General features: G+C 38.4%; 1 pseudogene; it reads left to right on the forward strand.

Moving 5' to 3' along the window:
• Positions 1-6942: 6942 nt before the first annotated feature.
• Positions 6943-7992, forward strand: LOC104682649 (annotated as a pseudogene).
• The last annotated feature ends 550 nt before the right edge of the window (positions 7993-8542 follow it).

Consider the following 8542-nt stretch of genomic DNA (forward strand, 5'->3'; position numbering starts at 1 on the left):
ATCTCCTGCCTTGTTTTTTTATCAAGATTACTTTGACTTTTCAGAGTTTTTTGTGGTTCCATATAGATTTGAGAGTTGTTTTTCTATTTTTGTGGGAAAATGTCATAGGAATTTTGATAGAGATTGAATTCAATATGTACATCACTTTGGATCATATGAACATTTCAAGCATATTACTTTTTCCAATCCATGAACATGAAATATCTTTCCATTTATTTGTGGCTTCTTCAATTGCTTTCATCAATGTTTTATAGTTTTCAGTGTAAAGATCTTTTACCTCTTTGTTTAAATTTACATCTAAGTATTTTAATTTTTGTTGCTCTTGTAAATAGGATTGTTTTTTTAATTTCTTTTTTGTATAGTTTGCTGTTGATGTGTAGAAATGCTACTGAGTTTTGTATGTTCACATTGTATCCTGCAACTTTACTACATTTATTTATGAATTCTAAATTTTTTGGCAGACTTATTGGTGTTTTCTATATATAAGATCATGTCAACTGCAAACAGAAACAATTTAACTTCTTCCTTTCCAATTTTCTCATGCCTTTTATTTCTTTCTCTTGCCTAATTGCTCTGGCTAGGACATCCAGTACTATGTTGAATAGAAGTTCTGAGAGTGGGCACCCTTGTATGAAGTTTTCCATAACATCTCTTGTTATCTTTTTATTAGCCATATATTAATATGGATTTTTCTCTTTCATCAAGAGTTTGAAAAATATGTCTTTTCTCTATATTGTTCTTAATCAGTCTTCCTAGAAGTATTTCAATTTCAAAAAATAACAACAACTGTGGGAGTTCAGTCAGGCTGGTGGGAAAAAAATTTAAAGATAGTTATAAGAAATAGACACAAACCTTCATGGAAGGCTGAGGGTGTTGCATAGCTTCAGTAATAGATCTGACTGAAGGTAGCCTAATCCTTACCTTGTGTAAATAGCTTGAAGTAGGTGTGAAGGAATGTAAGGGAGTTTATCTAAATAACTTGTTACTCATGTTGTCCTAAAACTAATCTTTGATCAGGCAGGATCCTCCCCAGAGGCAGGATGGCTCTCTAGGTGGAGGGTGACCAGGTTAATTACCCTTCAGTGGTGTTGACTCAAAGCCTTTGTCATTTACTGTGTTTTCAATAAACGCTGGAGGGGCCATCTAGTCAGGGCTTGTGGCTGCCACAACTCTTTCTGTGCACAGCCCAGCCCCCTAGCTGCTCTTTCACTGAATAATCAGCATCATCCCTTGTGCAGCTGGGGTCTGCAGGACAGACCCCTACAAACAACAATTTGCAAGGGCAAACTTCCCGGGTTTTTTTTTTCCAAGATGGCAAATTAGAGGCTTTTAGTGCACCTCGGCCACTTAGAAATAGCAAGAGAGTGCACAAAGATCAACTCTGTGAGCTCTAAGTCAAGAAGGAAAATGGGAATCTACCAGAATCAGGAAAGACATCATAGATACCAAGGAGGAGAATGTGGGCAAACAGTCAACAAGACAGCAACCAGTTTATAAAAGTGAGTGAAGTCCTAGTACGTGAGACAGACAGTCTCCCTCTGTAACTGACATTTTCACTGTGAATCTGAGCAACCCCAGTCAAGTGAGAGCATTTTGCTTCTCCCAAGGCCTGGAGTCAACATGGGGAGAGGCTTGGAGATGCTGTGAAGCAAAGACACTGGGAACAGTTGCAGACATTTTCCCAGACCAGGAACTAAGAGCAAGATGCCATTTTTAATCTGAATGCATGCAAAGTCAGCTTTTCAAAATTTATTTTTTATTTTTATTTTTATTTTTTTGTGACCAGCAGAATGCCTGCACAGGCATTTTAGTCTCAGGTCAAAGATTGGAGCAACTGCTTCAGGGCTTGGTAGGGACCTTCACAGCCATATTGTGTAAAACACCTCAGCAGTATGTGCTGGAATTGTGCTTTCCCCCATCACAGTCATGGGGTGAGAAGAGCTGCTACAGCTGTAATTTCTCCTGGGTGATGAAACTTGCAGCCAGTGCCAGCTTGGAGACCTACAACCAGTCTACAGGTGTCATTGCTGGGTGCCCCAGCCTGTTCTCCTGAGATTGTGATACAGCAGGGCCTTCTCTGCTTCACTCCCTGGCAGAAATTCAGGCATTGGAGCACCTGTCTACCTGGACCAGCATCCTGAGCTACCCCACCATTTATAAACATAGGTTGTAGTACCCACTTGACCGGCCAGATCAGCAGCCTGAGCTGCTGAGACACTTCTCAAAAGTAGACATTGTGATTATTTAAAACTCCAGAAACAACAGTTGCTGGTAAGGCTGTGGAGAAATAGGAATGCTTCTACACTGTTGGTGGGAGTGTAAATTAGTTCATTCACTGTGGAAGACAGTGTGGCAATTCCTCAAAGATCTAGAACCAGAAATATCATTTGACCCAGTAATCCCTTTACTGGGTATATACCCAAAGGAATATAAATCATTCTATTATAAAGATACATACACGCTGCTGGATGCAGTGGCTCACACCTGTAATCCCAGCACTTTCGGAGGCCAAGGCAGGTGGATCACCTGAGGGCAGGAGTTCGAGACCAGCCTAGCCAACATGGGGAAACTCCATCTCTACTAAAAATACAAAAATTAGCCAGGCATGGTTTTGCACACCTGTAATCCCAGCTACTTTGGAGACTGAGGCAAAAGTGAGCCAAGATAATATCATTGCACTCCAGCCTGGGCAACAAGAGCAAAACTCCATCTCAAAAAAAAAAAAAAAAAGTATATATATATATATATAAATATACATGCACACATATGTTTATTGCAGCACTATTTATGATAGAAAAGACATGGAATCAACCCAAATGCCCATCAATGATAGATTGGATAAAGAAAATGTGATATATATTCACCATGGAATACTATGCAGCCGTTAAAATAAATGAGATCATGTTCTTTGCAGGGACATGGATGAAGCTGGAAGCCATCATCCTCAGCAAACTAACACAGGAACAGAAAACCAAACACCACATGTTCTCATTCGTAAGATGGAGTTGAACAATGAGAACAAACACAGGGACACATGGAGGGGTACAACACACACCGGGGCCTCTCGGGGGGACAGGGAGTAGGAGACCATCAGGACAAATAGCTAATGCATGCAGGGCCTCATACCCAGGTGATGGGTTGATAGATGCAGCAAACCACCATGGCACACGCCTACCTATGTATCAAAACTGCACTTTCTGCACAAGTATCCCAGAACATAAAATAAAATTTAAAAAATATATAAACTGATTCATTATCTCCTTCCTCTCCTTCTGAAACACTCTTTAAAATTTTTTAGTGTTTCCCCCTCTATCTTCCATGTCTCCTAACTACATGTTTCTTATTTTCCACTTCTTTATTCCTGTGTTCATTTTGGATAGCCCTTTCTGATCTATATTAGAGTTTACTAATTCACTCTTCAACTGCTTCTAACATACTTCTAACATAAATGGATTCTGTTAAATCCATTCATTTGGGTTTAAATTTCAATTATGTTATTTTCTGTGGACATTCTTTTTTTTTTTTTTTTTTTTAATCTTCTTGGCCATTATCTAGAGTTTCCTATTCCATTTAGATATTTTTAATATTTTTGTTTTACTTTAAACATACTTAGTTATTTTATTTTCTGTATCTGATACTTTCAGTAACTGCAGTCTTTGCTAATCTTTTTTCTGTTTTCTTGCTCACAGTTTTTGTTTGTTTGTTTGTTTTCATGATTAGAAAAACAGAGAGAGAGAAGAAAAGTAAAGGGAGGAAGAGGAGGAGGAGAAAAGAAGAAAGCGGAGAAGGGACAGAGATAAAAAGGAAGTTGGGTCTAATGTTTCTAGAACAACTGACTTCAGTGAAACACTCCCACTTTGTGGATTTTTAGGTTATTGAAATTAACCTAATTCCTAGATTACCACCTCTTGATTCAAATGCTTTAAATCTAGGCTTTTCATCTGAGTCTTTGTTTTTAGTTATTCTGTATATCTTCAAAACACTACTGCTTTGAATCATTCAAAATCTACCTCTCTCCCTCTGTTTGACTACCAGCAATTTTTTTGCTCATTCCGAATGCATTTATCTATTAGCTGTGAATATCCAAAAACCCTCATTTCACTGAATCTTTGACAGACCCTTTTGCATCCTCTTGTTCTTCTAATTCTTTCTTCAGAAACTTTATGTTCTCTTTTCTTTACAAGCATGTCATATTATATATATGTGTGTGTGTATTATGTTTTCATATATACCTATATATAGCCTCTTTTTAAAAGCACTGTACACCATGCTTTGAAATCTATTCTAAAATCAGGTAGTATGAAAATGGAAACAGAACATACTAAAACACATGGGATGCAATAAAAGAAGTTATAAGAGGGACATTTATAGCAATAAATGCCTGCATCAAAAAAGAAAAACAGATATCAAATAAGCAACCTATTATTATACCTAAAGGAGCAAGAAAATGAGAGAACAATCCAAGCCCAAAATTAGCAGAAGGAAATAAATAGCAAAAATCAGAGCAGAAATAAATATGATAGAAACTGAAAATTTCAATAAAAATAAGAATTGGTTTTTTGAAAAGATAAACAAAATGAATAAATTCTTACATAGACTAAGAAAAAAGAAAACTTAACTTCAGAAATGAAAGAAGAGACATTACAACCATTTCCACAGAAGTTAAAAATCGTAACATACTACTATAAACACTTATTCACCAGCAAATTAGATACCTAGAAGAAACTGATAAACTCATACCAAAACTGAATCATGAAGAATTCAAAATTTAGAATAAATAATGAACAAGGAAATTAAATCACCAATGAAAAGTCTCTCATAAAAGAAAAACCCAGGATTGCATGGCTTGGTGGCTGAATTCTAACAAACATTTAAATAACTAACACCAATCCTTCTCAAATGCTTCCAAAAAATTGAAGAAGAGGAATACTTCCAAATTCATTTTTCAAAGCCAGCATTACCCTGATACCAAAACCAGACAAGGACACTACAATAAAAATAAATTTCAGACCAATACTCCTGATGAACATAGATGGAAAAATCCTCAGTCAAATATTAGCAAATATTATTTTTTTAAAAACACAGTAAAAAAAATTCACCATGCTCAAGTGAAATTCATCCCTAGGAAGCTTATTTGTCTTACGTGATTTGTGTAATCAGAACATTTCTATGTCTAGTGAAGAGAAATGAGAACCATAGAGACCCATAGTACCTCAACAAATTTCCAGACTTGAGCCAGTTAACAAATACAGAGTCCTTCGAATACAAAAAAGACTGAGAAAGAAAATAGAACAGATCAATGAAACTGAGAATTTGTTCTTTGAAAAGATAAACAAAACTGACAAACCATTAGCTAGATTAGAAAAACGAGAGAATACTCAAAGCAATAAAATTAGAAATGAAAGAGGAAGTACTGCAAACTAATACCACAGAAATACAAAGGATCACAAGAGGCCACTATAAACAATTACAAGCCAACAAATTGGATAACCTAGAAAAAGTAGATACATTTCTAGAAAAATACTACTCACCTAGAGAAAATCAAGAAGAAAGATAAAATCTGAACAGAACAATACTGAGTACAGAGAGTACATCAATCATAAAACATCTCCCATCAAAGAACATCCCAGGACCAGAAAATGTCATTGCTGAATTCTAACATTTTAAAAAATAATAATACCAATCCTTCCGAAATTCTTCCAAAATCTTGAAGGAGAAGGAATATTTCCAAACTCATTTTACAAGATCAGCATTATTTTTTTTTAAAGGCAGACAAGGACACTATAAGAAAAGTATGGGCCAACCAATATCCCTGATGAACACAGATACAAAGGTCCTCAAAAAAAAAGTACTAGTACACAGAATTTAACAACACATTAGGAGAACATTTACCATGATAAAGTAGATTTATCCTCCAGATGTTTCAACATACACAAATCAAATGTGATAAACCACATTACCAGAATAAAGGATAAAAAACATAGTTATCTCTATATATGCAGAAAAAGCATTTGACAAAATTCAAAATCCTCTCATGACAAACCCTCTCAACAAATTGGGCATAAAAGGCATGTACCTTAACACAAAACAGGACATACATAACAAGCTCACAGCTCACATCATACCCCACAACGAAAAAGTGAAGCTTTTCCTCTAAGATCAATAACAAGACAAGGATATTTATTCTCGCCACTTCTACTCAACTTATTTCCCGAAGTCCTAGCCGAGCAATTAAGCCAAATAAAGAAATAAAAGATATTCAAATTGAAAAGGAAGAGGTAAAATCGTCTCTGTTTGATAACATATTATATATAGGAAACCCTAAAAACTCCACCAAAAAGCTATTAGAAATGATAAATGAATTCAATAAAATTGCGGAATTCAAAATCAATGTACAAAACTCAGTAGTTTCTTTATACTGACAACAAACTATATGACAAAAATAAAGAAATAAATCTCATTCATGATAGCATAAAAAAAAAACAGTATTGTTTGTTTAGGAGAACATTTAGGATTGTATTTAGGAGTACATTTAACCAAGGAGGTGACAGATCTGTATACTGAACACTATAAAACATTGATGAAAAAATGGTAGATGACACAAATACATGGAGAGAGATTTTATGTTCATGGGTAGGAAGAATTAATATTCTTAAAATGTCCTTACTGCCCAAAGTGATTTATAGGTTTAATGCAATATTTATCAAAATTCCAATGTCATTCTTCACAGAAATAGAAAAAACAATTTGAAAATTTACATGGAACCACAAAAGACCCTGAATAGCTAAAAGACTCTTGAGCAATAAGAACAAAGCTGAAGGCCTCACAATCTCACTTCAAAATGTATTTCAGGAAAAGAACAAAAAGAAGAAGAGGGTAGAGGAGAAGTGCAGCAAGGGTGGAGGGAGGAACAGGAGTATGTGTCAGAGGAACAGGAGGAGTATGGAGAGGAGAAACCTTCCGGGTGGCATGGAGCTCTTGCTCCTCTAGGCACTGCCAAGCCCCCTGAACCCCCACAGGATAAAGAAGCCTGTGTGTGCACCAACAATCAAAGCTACATTTGTGACACAACAGGACACTGCTGTGAGCAGTCTCAGTGTCATAACTACTGCTATGAACATTGGTGGTTCTGGCTGGTGTGGACCATCACCATCATCCTGAGCTGCTGCTGCATCTGCCACCACAGCCAAGCACAGCCCTCAAGTCCAGCAGTAGCAACATGAAATCAACCTGACTGCCTATCCAGAAGCCCACAATTACTCAGTGCTACCATTTTATTTCACCAAACTATTTATTACCTTCTTATGTGGAAGTGGTGAACTAACCTCCACCTCCTCCCCTCCCATACAGTACCTTCCAGCTACAGGAGCAGCAGCAGCAGCTGCCTTTACAATGTGGCACTGTGGTGACACTTGGAAGAGCAACCACTAGTCTGGGGCCAGCAGAAGCAGCACAAGACCCCAAGCATCACTGACCCTGACCCCTCTGACCTACCAGCTGACTGAGAAACAGCCAGCCACCAAAGCCCCAGGAGTAGAACCCAGTGGCTCTGTGGTCAGCCTGGGAAGCTGAACCCAGGGGTGTTCCTGGATAAGGATTCAGAGTGTGAGGAGGAGCTGCTGAGAGATGACAGCTCTAAGCATGGCAGCACACCTTCTGACAGCAAAGACAAGACACCCGGGAGACATCACCACTTCACAGAGGACTCAGGCATCGAAATGTGTGGGTGCAGCCAGGGGCAGCTTCACAATGACCTCAGAGTTCAGCACATTCATAGATGATGCTCTGGATGGGCCTCTGTGACAGCTGCCATTTGCAGTCCCCTAGAGATGAGGTGTAAGTCCTCTACCCTATCTGAGGAGCAGGCTTGAGAGCCTGGGCATCCCCATCTGACATGGTCACCTGTGTGCCTGCTGGTGAACACAAATCAATGAGCAGGACTCTCCGAACTCCCAGAGCAGCAGTTCCTCCAGGGAGAGCAGGTCCTGTTAGCTCCCAAGAACTTGGCAAAGCAACCAGGATAGGGGAAAACCACGAGAAAATAATTAAATGACTTTCATAGAAAATAATACAGACACTTTCCACCCCCCGCCCCTTAAGTCCTCTCCTGCATTTTCCTACATCTCCAGGTACAGTTCAAAGAGAGAAGCCCACTAAAGCTCAGAGCTTGTCATCTGTGGCTGCCAGTGTCTGCAGAGCCAGAATTAGGCTAATCCTGTGGGAGGATGAGAACTGATGGGCAGTTGTGTGGTAGGTTCGTAGGGAGCATGCTGATCTCTAGAATTCCGGGTGAAAAGATCTATGCACCATGTACATCAGGACAACCTAAAGCATCCTTGAAAGGTCCCTTCCCAGCAGGCTCTGGCTGGCCGCAGACTGGTTCAGGTGTGGATTATACTGCCTTCTCTTTGGTTTTTCTTTTAAAAACAAATAACAAAAGACAGCTAGAAAAAAGAACTTTACCAGTTGGTAGGTTTGGCTGTGTCCCCACCCAAATCTCATCTCAAATTGTAATTCCCATAATGCCCACATGTCAGGGGTG

Source organism: Rhinopithecus roxellana, chromosome 5 (genome assembly GCF_007565055.1).
Source record: "Rhinopithecus roxellana isolate Shanxi Qingling chromosome 5, ASM756505v1, whole genome shotgun sequence".
Taxonomy (NCBI): domain Eukaryota; kingdom Metazoa; phylum Chordata; class Mammalia; order Primates; family Cercopithecidae; genus Rhinopithecus; species Rhinopithecus roxellana.